We start from the raw sequence: 16106 nt of genomic DNA, 5'->3' as shown, positions 1-16106 counted from the left end.
AGCATAGCTCTACCGGGAAAAGAAGCAGAAAAATATAAAGTGCCCCTGGGAGAGGGAGTTGTCATTGGAGGGGAAGGTAGGGCAAGAGCCAATGGAGCACGAGCGGGTGAAAAAAACGTTCAAACCGCTCCCCAAACACAAGCAACAAAACCGTATCACACATGCTGTGAGGAGCGTAGGGAGGCCCAGACAACAGTGGAAACAAAACACACACATACCACAGCCAGGCAGAGCCCAGGATGTCGGGAGGTGTGTGTAGTGTGTTTTAACTCCATGTACCCTTAGCACATTTCCTGCAGACCGGCGAAGCATGGGGGCATTCCACTCAAGAAAAGAGCTACGGGCGGTACAGCCAGTGGAAACAGAAAAGGGACTACAGAGGTGAAGCCACAGCAAGTGAGGATACCCTACTTAAAAAAGTGAAAGTAGAGAACAAACTAGTTTTTCCTAATAGATTATGAAGGAAAGTCTTAATTTTATGTCAAGACCAGAGCCTCCTATAATGCGTTTCTTTTCTTACTTTAATAAATAGCAGCAGTCAAGAAAACGTACTACAATTCCCAGAAGGCACGAGAACAAGAGCCAATGGGAATAAAAACGTAGTCAGAACAGTAAACACCAATCACAATGCACACGAGGGTATTATGACATCACTTGACTGCGAACAGCCCTCTTTTCTTGCTGCTCGCAGTCAAGTACACTTTATACTTGTGTACACACTTTATATTGTAATTTACTCTGTTTACTTCTTATTTGTTATTTCCTCTTTGCAATAACAGCCACACTGCCTTTGCGCGTTCCTTACAGGTTTTGTATTTCCCAGTCGGCAGGTTGCCGTATATCCTCAGCGTGCCGCGCTTCAGTTTCCAACTGCCCAACTTTTCCTCACGCGGCAGTTGCTTTCGCTCCGCCTGAGGAAACACTGGGTTCGTTTGACTTTCTGCCACCTTACCGCTTTGCTGCTTATCGCGCTTGCCATTTTCTGTAAAAAATAACGCTCCTTTTACCTGCTGTGTTTCTTTACGTTGCTCCATTGCTCCCTTCCTCCTCCGACTGTGTGCCATACAGCTTCCTGATATTTCAGGCGACGCCCATAGGCGGGGCTTCACCTGTTTTCTCAGCTCCCTCTTCATTTAACCCCTTAGTAACCAGTTCCTTCTGTTCTTTCTTCACTATGGACACAGATAATTCCCCTTCCCCGCTTGATGTTGAGGATATTAGTCAGGAGCTCTCTGCCTTCATTAAATCCTCTGTTCAGCAAGCAGTATCTTCCTCTATACAAAAAATTTCCAAAAACCTAGAACTTTCGTTTTCGGACATGATTTCTAGGTCTATGTCGGCCCAGGCTGTTGGGGAATGCAGTCAGCGCCTCTCTCCCAATAAAAATCCCCCAAAATTAAAAAAACTGGTGCAAAAGAGAAGTGAGGTTTCCTCACATGTGGCAGAGGACGCGGTTCCTCAAAAGGCGTATAAAAATCAAGGAGTATAAAAATTTGGACATTGGGAAACCAAGTTTAAAACACAAAACTAAATAAAAAAATATTATTTACCCCTTGATCATTTCGTCCATCCCTGATACGGGCGACGATGTACCTGATTTCAACTCTGATTCCAATGTTTCGGACAATGAGGACAATAGTACATTCTCCCCCCTTCCCCCAAAGAAATCCAGGTTATCTTCCCTCCAAGTTTCCAACCCTATTTCCCTTCTAGACCCTGAGGGTTTCCCGATGTTTGACCCTTCTAACATCCTTCACCCCAATTCTACTGAGTGGGTCCCTGCGGACCATGTTGCCCAATATGTCTCTGCCAAAATTAACTGCCCCTTGGACAAACAAACCAGGGCTAAATTAAAATCAGAATGTCCCCGCCCCTCCCTCTCCTGTAATCTCTCTGTTACTCCCTCTATAGATCAACCTCTGTTAAAAATTTTTACGAAAATGGGCAAGGATCCACGCAAAGGAGTGGATAAGGCGTGGGCCTGTTGTCAAGACAAATTGCTTGACGTTCTGGGTCCTCTAACCCGTATTTTTGGCATCGCCGAGGCAGCCAGGATTGACGGCTCCTTCATCGACCCAGAAGAATTTACCCTATGGGTCCAGGGTACCTTTTGCCTTCTAGGGAATGCGAATTCCGCGCTCACTCATGAGAGACGAAAGGGTTTACTCTTGAAGCTTGATCCTAAGTTGGTCAACTTGGCGACTGTACCACCTAACGCTCAGACTGATGGGGCACTGTTTGGGGAGTCTTTTATCAAAGACTTAAGCAAATACGTGGCAACTTTTACATCGTTGGATAAGGCTCAGCAATAGCTGAAAAAAATGTTTTTACCAACGTGTTTTTGCAAGGGCTGGCAGAGGAAGGAACCGCTTTGTCGGCCGTTCATACCACAACCAAGGTTCCAGAGGATACCACAGGGTGTCCTACCAGGAGTATAGGCCGCAATTCTTTTCTCAGAGAAGCAGAGGTTTCCGCTACTGAGGCTTCAGGAACTCAAGATTCTCTTCTCAACCAAGTAAGTCTTATATTTCCTTCCATACCCATAGGAGGGCGTCTCCGTTTTTCCTAGCAAAATGGTTGGAAATCACGGCAGACCCTTGGATTCTCAACACTGTTAAAGGTTACTCCATAGAACTCTATTCAATTCCTGTTCAAACACAGTTACCCCCTCTTCCACGTTTTTCCACAGACATGGCACTCCTTATTTCTTCAGAAGCGCAATCCCTCTTGCAAAAACAAGCCATCGCTCCTACCTTTACCGATCCATCAGGTTTTACCAGCTCCATTTTCTTGGTTCAGAAGAAAAACAAAAAGATGCGCCTTGTGATAAATCTCAAGGGTTTCAATCATTTTGTAGTCTATCATCATTTCAAGATGGAAACCATCCTCCACCTCAGAGATACACTTCTTCAACAGGATTGGATGATGCGATTGGATCTTCAAGAAGTATTTCTAGTCGTCCCAATCCACCCTCATTTCAGAAAGTTCCTCCAATTTCAGTGGTCAAACCAGTATTTTCATTTTACCTCTCTACCCTTCGGTCTATCATCGGCTCCATGGTGTTTCACCAAACTCATGAAACCTGTAGTGGCTTTTCTCAGGGCTCAAGGTGTCAGACTCATCATTTACCCCGGCGACATTCTAATAATGAGCCAATCTCCACAATCTCTTTTGTCTCATCTATCCCTCACTTGTTCCCTTCTGTCAAGTCTGGGTTTCATCATAAACAGGGAAAAATCCATTCTAATTCCTTCTCAAACCATAGAATTCTTAGGTTTCCAAATAAATTAAATTTCAGTCACTCTAATGCTTCCTTCTGCAAAGATCAAGACCATTAAGTTGAAAATTCTACAAATCCTACACAGTTCTTGTAGGAAAGTACCATCTTGCCTGGCATGTTACCCCCATATTTCACTGTACATATGTTGTTTTAGTCTATGTGTCACTGGGACCCTGCCAGGCAGGGCCCCAGTGCTCATAAGTATGTGCCCTGTATGTGTTCCCTGTGTGATGCCGAACTGTCTCACGGAGGCTCTGCTAACCAGAACCTCAGTGGTTATGCTCTCTCTGCTTTCCAAATTTGTCACTAACAGGCTAGTGACTAAATTTACCAATTCACATTGGCACACTGGTACCCCATATAATTCCCTAGTATATGGTACTGAGGCACCCAGGGTATTGGGGTTCCAGGAGATCCGTATGGGCTGCAGCATTTCTTTTGCCACCCATTGGGAGCTCTGACAATTCTTACACAGGCCTGCCAGTGCAGCCTGAGTGAAATAACGTCCACGTTATTTCACAGCCATTCACCACTGCACTTAAGTAACTTATAAGTCACCTATATGTCTAACTTTCACCTAGTGAAGGTTGGGTGCAAAGTTGCTTAGTGTGTGGGCACCCTGGCACTAGCCAAGGTGCCCCCACATCGTTCAGGGCAAATTCCCCTGACTTTGTGAGTGCGCAGAGTCACTACCTATGTACAGCGTCACAATGGTAACTCCGAACATGGCCATGTAACATGTCTAAGATCATGGAATTGTCCCCCCAATGCCATTCTGGCATTGGTGGGACAATTCCATGATCCCCCGGGTCTCTAGCACAGAACCCGGGTACTGCCAAACTGCCTTTCCGGGGTCTCCACTGCAGCTGCTGCTGCTGCCAACCCCTCAGACAGGTTTCTGCCCTCCTGGGGTCCAGGCAGCCCTGGCCCAGGAAGGCAGAACAAAGGACTTCCTCTGAGAGAGGGTGTAACACCCTCTCCCTTTGGAAATAGGTGTGAGGGCTGGGGAGGAGTAGCCTCCCCCAGCCTCTGGAAATGCCTTGATGGGCATAGATGGTGCCCATCTCTGCATAAGCCAGTCTACACCGGTTCAGGGATCCCCCAGCCCTGCTCTGGCGTGAAACTGGACAAAGGAAAGGGGGCTGACCACTCCCCTGACCTGCACCTCCCAGGGGAGGTGCCCAGAGCTCCTCCAGTGTGTCCCAGACCTCTGCCATCTTGGAAACAGAGGTGTTTATGGCACACTGGACTGCTCTGAGTGGCCAGTGCCAGCAGGTGACGTCAGAGGCTCCTGTTGATAGGCTCTTACCTCTCTTGGCAGCCAATCCTCCTTCCTAGGTAACCAAACCTCCTTTTCTGGCTATTTAGGGTCTCTGCTTTGGGCATCTCACCAGATAACGAATGCAAGAGCTCATCAGAGTTCCTCTGCATCTCCCTCTTCACCTTCTGCCAAATGATCGACCGCTGACTGCTCAGGTCGCCTGCAAAACCGCAACAAAGTATCAAGACGACTACTAGCAACCTTGTATCGCTTCATCCTGACGGCTTTCTCGACTGTTTCCAGGTGGTGCATGCTCTGGGGGTAGCCTGCCTCCTCTCTGCACCAGGAGCTCTGAAGAAATCTCCTGTGGGTCGACGGAATCTTCCCCCTGCAACCACAGGCACCAAAAGACTGCATCACTGGTCCTCTGGGTCCCCTCTTAGCACGACAAGCGTGGTCCCTGGAACTCAGAAACTCTGTCCAAGTGACTCCCACAGTCCAGCGACTCTTCAGTCCAAGTTTGGTGGAGGTAAGTCCTTGCATCCCCAAGCTAGACTGCATTGCTGGGTACCGCATGATTTGCAGCTGCTCTGGCTCCTGTGCACTCTTCCAGGATTTCCTTCATGCACAGCCAAGCCTGGGTCCCCGACACTCTATCCTGCAGTGCACAACCTTCTGAGTTGTCCTCCGGCGTCGTGGGACTCCCGTTTGTGACTTCGGGTGGACTCCGGTTCACTTTCCTTCCAAGTGCCTGTTCAGGTACTTCTGCGGGTGCTGCCTGCTTCTGTGAGGGCTCCCTGACTTGCTGGGCACCCCCTCTGTCTCCTCCTCCAACTGGCGAAATCCTTGTCCCTCCTGGGCCACAGCAGCACCCCTTAACTACAGAGTGCTTCAGAGGTTAAAAATTTGTCACTTAAGGAAAGGCCTCTCGTACTCAGACATCATCCCGTTAGACATCGATTCACGCACAGGACTTCAATGGTGGATAGACCATTTAGATGCTTGGAACGGAAGGACTATCTTTGCGTCAGCCCCAGATCTAGTATTAGAATCAGATGCAAGCCGGTCTGGCTGGGGGGCCCGATGTGGATCAATCTCGAGTGGAGGCACATGGTCGTCAGAGGAGTCCAAAATGCTTATCAACTGTTTAGAGATGCTTGCCGGCTCCTTTGTGATCAGAAGCCTTGCAAAAAACAGAGTTCGCTGTGCCATCCTCCTCAGAATGGACAACATCTCTGCGGTTCGCTATATCAATCTTCTCAGGGGCACAAAATCCAAACCCCTGGCGGAACTAGCCAAGGACTTTTGGGAATTTTGCCTTTTAAACCACATTTCGGTTCATGTAGAGTATCTTCCAGGGTCTCTAAATTCGGTGGCAGATTGGCATTCTCGTCATCTTCGAGATTCAAGCGATTGGAAACTCCACACTTCAATCTTTCAAAACATACAGAGCAAACAGGGCCCTCTGGTGATTGACCTTTTTGCATCACGCCTCAATTCACAGCTCCCCCAATTCCACAGTTGGCGTCCAGATCCATTGGCCTTAGCATCCGATGCCTTCATACAGGACTGGTCTCTTTCCCTCAATTACACATTTCCCCCTTTCCTCATGATCAGCAGAGTATTGGCCCATCTCAGACGTCAACAAGCCTCTTTAAGACTCATAACTCCCTTTTGGCAATCACAAACCTGGTTCCCAACTCTATTAGAACTGTCAATAGATTTCCCTATTCTGATCCCTTCCTTCCCGAATCTGCTGCTAGACCCTCTATGCCGGCCTCATCCCCTCATTTTGGACAATTTACGAACTCTTTCTGCATGGAAAATCTCGGGCAATCCCAATCTTTCCCTAGCATTTCGGCAGAAGCTTCACAATACATCTCACAGTCTTGGGCCCCTTCCTGGTCTATTTGGCACAACTGGTGTTTGGGAAAACACATTGATTCCTTTTCAGCGGATGTGACTTTTATTGTTAATTTTTTAGCAGCTGAAGCCAGCAAAAGTAAGTCTTTTCGTACCATCAATTTATACAGGTCAGCCATTTCTTCCAACCGTTGTTTCATTAATGGAAAACCAGCTGGTGAACATCCTCTAATTTGCCGCTTACAAAAGTGAGTAAAGTTTTCTAATCCTCCAATGCCTAAGTATACTTATTTATGGGATGTTAACATTGTCTTGAAATTTCTTTTGTCATGGCCTGATAACATCATGCTTTCTCTAAAAATGTTATCTGCAAAATTAACAATGTTATTGTGCCTTTCCAATCGTCAATTTACACCTTCTGGGGTTTTGTTTACTGTGGTTCGTTGAACCAAAACTAATTTATCCTCAGTTTTCTATCCATACTTTCCTGATCATCCAAAACTATCCAGGGTCGGCGGGAGCACCGGCGACAGGCCGGCGGTGCCCCGCAGGGCATTCTGACCGCGGCGGTTCGGCCGCGGTCAGATGCGGAAAACCGGCGGTCTCCCGCCGGTTTTCCGCTGCCCTTTCGCTGCCCTTCCGCTGCCCCTGACACCCCCTACCGCCATCCTGTTCCTGTCGGGTCTCCCGCCAGGAACAGGATGGCGGTAGGGGGTGCGGCAGGGCCCCTGGGGGCCCCTGCAGTGCCCATGCCAATGGCATGGGCACTGCAGGGGCCCCCGTAAGAGGGCCCCACTATGTATTTCAGTGTCTGCTATGCAGACACTGAAATACGCGACGGGTGCCACTGCACCCATCGCACATACCCACTCCGCCGGCTCCATTCAGAGCCGGCTTCCTCGTGGGGAGGGGTTTCCCGCTGGGCTGGCGGGCGGCCTTCTGGCGGTCACCCGCCAGCCCAGCGGGAAAGCCTGAATGGCCTCCGCGGTCTTTCGACCGCGGAGCGGCCATATGGCGGTTCCCGCGAGGCGGGCGGCTACCGCCGCCCGCCTCAATTAGAATCAGGGCCTATGTGTTGGACAATGTTTAAAAGTGTATGAACTGAATACTGCAGATTTAGGAACTCCTTCCAGTTCCCAACTTCTAATTTCTTTTAGAAAACCCCATAATCCTGTTTCCACCGCTACTCTGGCTTGGTGGGTTAAATGGCTTATGTCTTTAACGGGTATAGACACTTCTATGTTTGGAGCTCACTCTTCCAGAGGGACTATGGCTTCCAAAGTTTTTGGGGCAGGCTCCCGTTTAGAGAATATTCTTAAATCTGAAGATTGGTCTAACGACAATGTTTTCAAAGCTTTTTATTGTAAACCGGTTGATAATGTCTCATTGAATGTAATAAATATGCTTTAAACTGGCATAATAGGAGCCTCCGGTCTCGACATAAAATGTAGTTTTCCTAGTCCCTAAAGACATGGAGGCGAGTATTATGCTTCGTCTTTTCTTTATTTCAAACCGCAGCTGCAGTCAAGAATAAAACTACTGATCCCATAAGGCGAACAAAAGTAGCCAATGGGAAACAAAAGGTAGTTCAAAGTAATGCACCAATCACTGTAAAGCAGTCCTAATAATACCTATCTTGACTGAGAACAGCCCTCTTTTCTTGTGCGAGATTAATAAGTAACAAATAACGGGATAATGGAACAACAAATACAAATTGCCATGCAAATCGACAAAATCTCTTGTAGAATGAACAAAAGTCCAGAAACAAAGTCCGGAAGTCTCTGTGGATCTGAAAGCTGAATGTTCCCGAGAGCAGGAGAGGTCGGAATCCTTGTAGGTGGAGGATTGAAGAAAGGATCTCTAGGAAGAGGTCTGTTGAGTCGTTGAAGATGCTGGAAGGGAGGGAAATAAAACAAGAGCGTCAGCATTTGTAGAGGCGGGATAATACTTGTCTCCGTGTCTTTAATAAAATGAAGACTTTCCTTCATAATCTACTAGGAAAATCTACATTTTATGGCAAGACCGGAGGCTCCTATTATGCTATTTTAAAGCGCATCAATAACATTTAAAGAGGCATGTATTATTGGTTTACAGTAAAAAACTCTAAGACATTATCGTTAGACCAGTCAGCCGATCTGAGAATATCCTCAAGGCGAGAACCAGCCCAGAAAGCTTTGGACGCCTAGCTTCTCTAGCTGAATGGGCACCGAAGGCAGAGGTATCTATACCAGCAAGGGACATAATCCAACGGACCCAACGAGCCAAAGTGGGAGAGGACACGGGTTTAAAAGGTTTTCTGAAAGAAATGAGGAGTTGGGATGCAGAGGAGTTTCTCCAACTGGCTGTCTGTTGTTCGTAGACTTTCAAACATTGGCCTACCCATAACTTAGGGTGATCAGGAAAAAAGGGATAGAAAACTGATGAAAGATTAGTCTTAGTACATCTATACACATTAAAAAGAACACCTGATGGTGTAATTGACGAGCTGTGATATCTAAAGCTCTAACATCAGATAAACGCTTGAAAGAAACAAGGCATAAAAGCATGGTGAGTTTAGCAGATAGTTGTTTTAAAGATAACATTGAATTGTCCGGCCAGGAAACAAAAAGGTTCAATACAGCATTAACATCCCACAATGAACTGTATTTAGGTTTCGGAGAATTGGAAAATGTTACTCCTTTTAAAAGATGGCAAACCAACGGATGCTCTCCAACTGGTTTTCCCTGGATGTAAGAGTGAGAAGATGAGATTGCGGATCTGTACAGGTTGATAGTACGAAAGGACTACCTTTACTGGCCTCTGCGGCCAGGAAATTGACAGTTAAGAGTTACATTGGTTGTAAAGGGATCAACGTGTTTTCCCACACAACAGCTATGCCAGAGAGACCAAGCTGATCTATATGCTTTCTTTGTTCCTGGAGCTTGTGCCAGGTCGATGAAGTTTGAAGCTTCTGCTGAAATAGGTAGGAGAGATTGGGATTCCCCGATATTTTCCAAGCCGAAAGGGAAAGGACATTCTGAAGTATCAGACTGTGGCGGAGGCCGATGGGGTTGGTCAAGAGATTTTGGAACGAGGGAATTAAGAATGGAGAGTCGATTGACAATTCCAGGAGAGTAGGGAACCACACCTGGGAATGCCAGAATGGAGTTATGAGAACTAAAGTGGCTTGTTGACGTCTGACCTGCGCCAGTACTCTGGAAATCATGATAAAAGGAGGGAAGGCATAATTGAGGGAGGATGACCAATCCTGAGAAAACGCATCGAAGGCAAGAGCTAGTGGATCCGGGCGCCAGCTGAAGAACTGTGGAAGGTGTGCATTGAGACGGGACTCAAAAAGATCTATGTGGAAAGGACCCCATTTGCGGAGTATGGTGTTGAATATTTGTGCGTCGAGCTTCCAATCGCTGGAGTCCCGGAAGTGGCAAGAATGCTAATCTGCTACCAAATTGAGGTTGCCCGGTAAATACTCTGCTTGGACTGAGATTCTGTTGTGAAGACAAAACTCCCAAAACCCTTTTGCTAATTCCGCTAAAGGTTTGGATTTTGTGCCTCCCAGATGGTTGATGTAACGAACCGTGGAAATGTTGTCCATTCTGAGGAGTACCGAACAACAAACTCTGTCTCTTGCCAGGCTCTTGATTGCAAAGGAGCCGGCAAGCATCTCTAAGCAGTTGATGTGCAACTTTGACTCCTCTAGAGACCATGTGCCTTCAGTCGAGATTGGACCACAACGGTCTCCCCAACCCAGCAGGCTTGCACCTGATTCTAATACAAGATCTGGGGCTGATGTGAATATAGTCCTGCCGTTCCAGGCATCTAAATGGTCTATTCACCATTGAAGCTCCGAACGAGAATCTTGATCTAGTACGATGGAATCTGAATAAGCTAGACTTTTTTGGAGATGACAAATTTTTAGTCTCTGCAGTGCCCGATAATGTAACTGACCTGGAAAAATGGCCTGAATTGAAGACGTGAGTAGGCCTACAATTCTTGCCAGAGATCTGAGGGATAGACAAGAACTGTGTAAGATCAGAAGCATTTCTGATTTTATGGATTTTATCTTTGATGACAGAAGGAGAAGAGTGGGTGAAACGGAATCCACTAGAAAACCTAGGAACTCGATCCTTTGAGCCGGAACTAAGAAAGATTTTTCGTAATTGACAATAAAACCGAGGTATGAAAGAAGAGTGCAAGTAAGATGAACATGAGACAGAAGGGATGTACGGTTCTGATTCATGATTAGGATATCGTCCAAGTAAATGATCAATCTGATGCCTCGAGCTCTGACTAAGGACACTACAGGTTTCATTAGTTTTGTGAAGCACCATGGAACGGATGACAGGCCGAAAGGTGGAGATGTGAAATGGAAAGTCTGATTGGACCATTGGAATTGGAAAAATTTCTGTGAATCCGGGTGCAGGGGAACTGTGAGGTACGCATCTTGTAGGTCTAGCCGCACCATCCAGTCTCCCTGAAGCAATGAATCCCTGAGATGAAGAACAGTTTCCATCTTGAAGTGGCTATATACTACAAATTGATTGAATTGTTTTAGACTGATAACTGGACGCATCTTTTTGTTCTTTTTCTGAACTAGAAAGACTGAGCTGAGAAAACCTGAAGGGTCTAGAGAGCAAGGGGCAATTGCCTGTTTCTGCAGAAGAGATTGAATTTCTAATGCAACTAATTTTGTCATTTGGGCAGAAAACTGAGGAGGATGAGGGAAACTTGACTGAAAAGGCTCTGAGAAGAGCTCGATAGCATAACCCTGAACTGTACTTAAAACCCAGGGATCTGTTGTGAGGTCTCGCCATTTTGGAAGGCACAGAGAAATACGACCCCCCACAACAGGAAGATAAGAATGTTGACTTTCCGGGTTGTACAGAGAATCTGGAATTGCGATTTCCTTTGCTTCTGAAGCCCCTGTTCCTTTGGGGATAGAATTGCGGTCTGTACTCCTGGTATGAGTTGTTGCTGTAGAAACCGCAGGAACCTTAGTTGGGATAGGAACATCCGGCAAAGCGGTTCCTGCCTCTGCCGGCCCTGGCGAAAACCCGAGCTGAAAACATCTTTTTCAGAGACTGTTGTGCCTTGTCGAGAGAGGCAAACGTTGCGACGTATTTACTCAGCTCTTTAATGAAAGAGTCACCAAAAAGTAAGCCTTCAGCCTTAACACCAGGGTCTGAGCCAGCTAGGGTAATGGACGATTTTGCATTCCCAAGTAGACATAAGGCACGCTGAGGCCACAAAGATAGCTCCATAGGATCAACGGTAGAATGTTCTAGCCGGGCTGATTCGGCCATGTCGAAAATGCCGGTTAAGGGTCCCACAATGTCTAAAAGTTTGTCTTGGCAAGTAGACCAAGCTTTGTCAACTCCTTTGCGAGGGTCGTTGCCGAATTTGGTAAAGAAAGTAATTAGGGACGAGTCAATGACAGGTGTTGTAGTGATCTTTGAAGGTAGGGCAGGGCGGGGACATTCAGATTTAAGTTTCGCCCGTACCTGTTTGTCCAAAGGAGTACGTAACCTGGACGTTACATAATCCGCCACATGGTCAGCGGGAAACTACTCGGTAGAGTACGGATGTTGGATGTCGTTCGGGTCAAACATTGGAACCCCTTGTGCATCCACTATTTTCCATGACCCTGAGAATTCTTGAGTTCCAGATTTGGCTTTTTTGTGAGGAGGAGGGGAGAAAATATCTCCAAAGTCCTTGTCGGAATTATCCGAATCCGAGTGACGGTCACGCGCCTCGTCGTCATCCGTGTCCAATATTTTAGAAATAATAATAGGGGAAGATATATGTTTTGATTTAACCATGCATTTTTTAGGTCTAGATAATAACCCCTCCGTTGAAGGAGGCCTTTGAGGAACCACGTCCTCTGTGGTTTTTGAGACCAACTTGACAATGAATTTTCTAAATTTTTCGACAGTTTTTCCCAAGAAGCTGAAACAGCTTGTTCAACAGACAATTGGATAAAATAATTTAAGTTATCTTTAAGGACTTCTTCCTCCTCCTCCTGAATTAGGTGAGAAACAGGGGAGCTGTCCATGGTGGCAGTAAAATAAAGTGTGGTTAGACTAGAAACAAAAAAGGGGAAGGAAAGGGTTAAATTCCTCACAGGAGTGAGGAAAGAGGCCAGGCTCTGCCTATGGGCGGGGAAAAATACCCAGAAAAGGAAAGCGAGGAGCTCCGTGAATAAAACAGTGAGCCCGATGCTGAAGAAAGGCAGCAGACGAGCGAAGAAACGCAGCAAATCCGGTAAATAGAATCAATAAGTGTTTTCCCCTCAGCGACCGGTAAAAATATGGCGACCGTGCGCTGAGGGGAGAAAAACCGGCAGTTATCAATTTAGCGCACGACGCGAGGCTCAAGTGTAAAATGCAGCTACAAGCCGACTATGATAAACGTGAACGCTGAAGAAAGCAGGCATAAACGTGTGAAATACAGCGGTGCGAGAAACACGTTGCACATTACACTAGCAGTATGACATAAATGCAGAAAAAATAATACTTATCTTGACTGCGAGCAGCAAGAAAAGAGGACTGTTCTCAATCAAGATAGGTATTATTACGACTGCTTGACAGTGATTGGTGCATTACTTTGAACTACCTTTTGTTTCCCATTGGTTACTTTTGTTCGCCTTATGGGATTGGTAGTTTTATTCTTGACTGCAGCTGCTGTTTGAAATAAAGAAAAGACTAAGCATAATAGGAGCCTTCGGTCTTGCCATAAAATTAAACTCTCATGGTGTGATCTGCTGCAAGGGAGTGGACTGCGGCAATGTCGATCCAGTAAGTGCACAGGCAAGCCTCGGTTCACGGGTCACATGGGCTATGCAGTGTTGAAGCCAAACATAGGCAAACAGTAACAGGGCCTGGAAACCATAAACAAAATAGTCCCCCAAAGACCAGATAAACAGACAAAGTGGAATGAATCAGTGTTTGGTCCCTGCTCTGTTGGAGGAACGAGGAGGGACAAAGAGGAAGGACTGAGCACTAGCAAGAAAGGATTTGTAAAGGACACTGAAACAAACAAATGAAAAGCAGGGGGTTGACTTTAAGCCCACAAAGAAGTATACTAAAGTATACAAGAGGTCATGTGCTCAACCTAAAAATGAAAGATAAGAACTCTTTTTGAATGCCCTTCATTGCTTCCTGTTGCTAAATACTCTGCTACACCTAAGGCAATAAATGGAAGTGAATTCAGGAGGATGTTGATGACTTCTGACTACATGAATCTGGTAGAGACAACAGGTCAGTACCACTCTGTTACCCACCAGGATGATATTAGCCGAAAAACATTTGTGGTTTTGTTGACTTTAAAGCTGCCTTTGATTGTGTCCCCGGTAGTAAACTGTGGGCTAAACTGCAGCTTTGGGGGCTACCAGCTACTATTTTAAAAGCCATCAAAATGATTTATTCTGATACTTGGGTGAAGGTAAAACTAGGTGGCGGTTCACATATATCCAGGGTGGTTAAAACAACAGTTGGCGTTAAACAAGGCTGTGTATTGGTCCCAACACTCTTTAACCTGTATATAGCGGATCTGTCTGCAAAGTTAAACATGGAATCATCCCATTCCCCCTCACTGGGTGGCCAGAAACTATCTAATATGTTATATGCAGATGACCTATTACTAATTAGCAACACCAGAATAGGCATGCAGAAACTGCTAAACAAATTAGAAGAGTCTGCAGGGATAAATGAATTAGAAATCAACCACAACAAATCCAAAATGATTACCATAAATCGCAGACCCACCGGCCAGCGCAAATGGTACCTAAATGAAAAGACTTTGGAGGAAGTAAGCTCCTACAGATACCTAGGAGTCGTGGTCGACGCCAGGTGTAACTTTGCGCCACAAAAAGAAGCAATAAAAAACAAGGCGCAGACACTTGCTTATGCCTTTTGCAAGCTCTCTAATTCAATCAGTGGCCATGCCTTGAACCCCTTGACAGCCATAATGAGAGCACAATTATTGCCAACCCTCTCATATGGGGCTGAAATAATGAGGGGTATGAAGGCAGCTCTTTTGGAGAAGCTTTTGATAAAGACGTACAAGCGTGTCTTTCGGTTACCAAGGCATGCCTCCGCAGCCCAGGTCAGTCTAGAATTCATGTTGGTTAAGCAGTCGCTGGCTCGCCCGGCAGCTTTCACCAACTGTTGCTACAAACTGAGTCGTGCCCAAAAAGGGTCTTTAGCCAACCTAGTCTGGCAGAGAATCACCCTAGAAAGTGGGAATTGAAACTACAAAAGGTATCTGGAAAAGAGTATAAGCCTCTTGAATCTAGGTGGGGTATGGTGTAGGGAAGTACCATCTTGCCTGGCATGTTACCCCCATTTTTTCACTGTATATATGTTGTTTTAGTTGTATGTGTCACTGGGACCCTGTCAGCCAGGGCCCCAGTGCTCATAAGTGTGCCTGAATGTGTTACCTGTGTAGTGACTAACTGTCTCACTGAGGCTCTGCTAATCAGAACCTCAGTGGTTATGCTCTCTCATTTCTTTCAAATTGTCACTAACAGGCTAGTGACCAATTTTACCAATTTACATTGGCTTACTGGAACACCCTTATAATTCCCTAGTATATGGTGCTGAGGTACCCAGGGTATTGGGGTTCCAGGAGATCCCTATGGGCTGCAGCATTTCTTTTGCCACCCATAGGAAGCTCTGACAATTCTTACACAGGCCTGCCACTGCAGCCTGACTGAAATAACGTCCACGTTATTTCACAGCTATTTTACACTGCACTTAAGTAACTTATAAGTCACCTATATGTCTAACCTTTACCTGGTAAAGGTTAGGTGCAAAGTTACTTAGTGTGAGGGCACCCTGGCACTAGCCAAGGTGCCCCCACATTGTTCAGGGCCAATTCCCCGGACTTTGGGAGTGCGGGGACACCATTACACGCGTGCACTACATATAGGTCACTACCTATATGTGGCTTCACAATGGTAACTCCGAATATGGCCATGTAACATGTCTATGATCATGGAATTGCCCCCTCTATGCCATCCTGGCATAGTTGGCACAATCCCATGATCCCAGTGGTCTGTAGCACAGACCCTGGTACTGCCAAACTGCCTTTCCTGGGGTTTCACTGCAGCTGCTGCTGCTGCCAACCCCTCAGACAGGCTTCTGCCCTCCTGGGGTCCAGCCAGGCCTGGCCCAGGATGGCAGAACAAAGGACTTCTTCTGAGAGAGGGTGTTACACCCTCTCCCTTTGGAAAATGGTGTGAAGGCAGGGGAGGAGTAGCCTCTCCCAGCCTCTGCAAATGCTTTCATGGGCACACATGGTGCCCATTTCTGCATAAGCCAGTCTACACCGGTTCAGGGACCCCTTAGCCCTGCTCTGGCGTGAAACTGGACAAAGGAAAGGGGAGTGACCACTCCCCTGACCTGTACCTCCCCTGGGAGGTGCCCAGAGCTCCTCCAGTGTGCTCCAGACCTCTGCCATCTTGGAAACAGAGGTGCTGCTGGCACACTGGACTGCTCTGAGTGGCCAGTGCCATCAGGTGAAGTCAGAGTCTCCTTCTGATAGGCTCCTTCAGGTGTTGCTAGCCTATCCTCTCTCCTAGGTAGCCAAACCCTCTTTTCTGGCTATTTAGGGTCTCTGTCTCTTGGGATTCCTTAGATAACGAATGCAAGAGCTCATCCGAGTTCCTCTGCATCTCTCTCTTCACCTTCTGCCAAGGAATCGACT

The sequence above is a fragment of the Pleurodeles waltl genome, chromosome 1_2 (genome assembly GCF_031143425.1).
Source record: "Pleurodeles waltl isolate 20211129_DDA chromosome 1_2, aPleWal1.hap1.20221129, whole genome shotgun sequence".
Lineage (NCBI taxonomy): Eukaryota > Metazoa > Chordata > Amphibia > Caudata > Salamandridae > Pleurodeles > Pleurodeles waltl.
Note: the sequence above shows the minus strand (reverse complement) of the source record.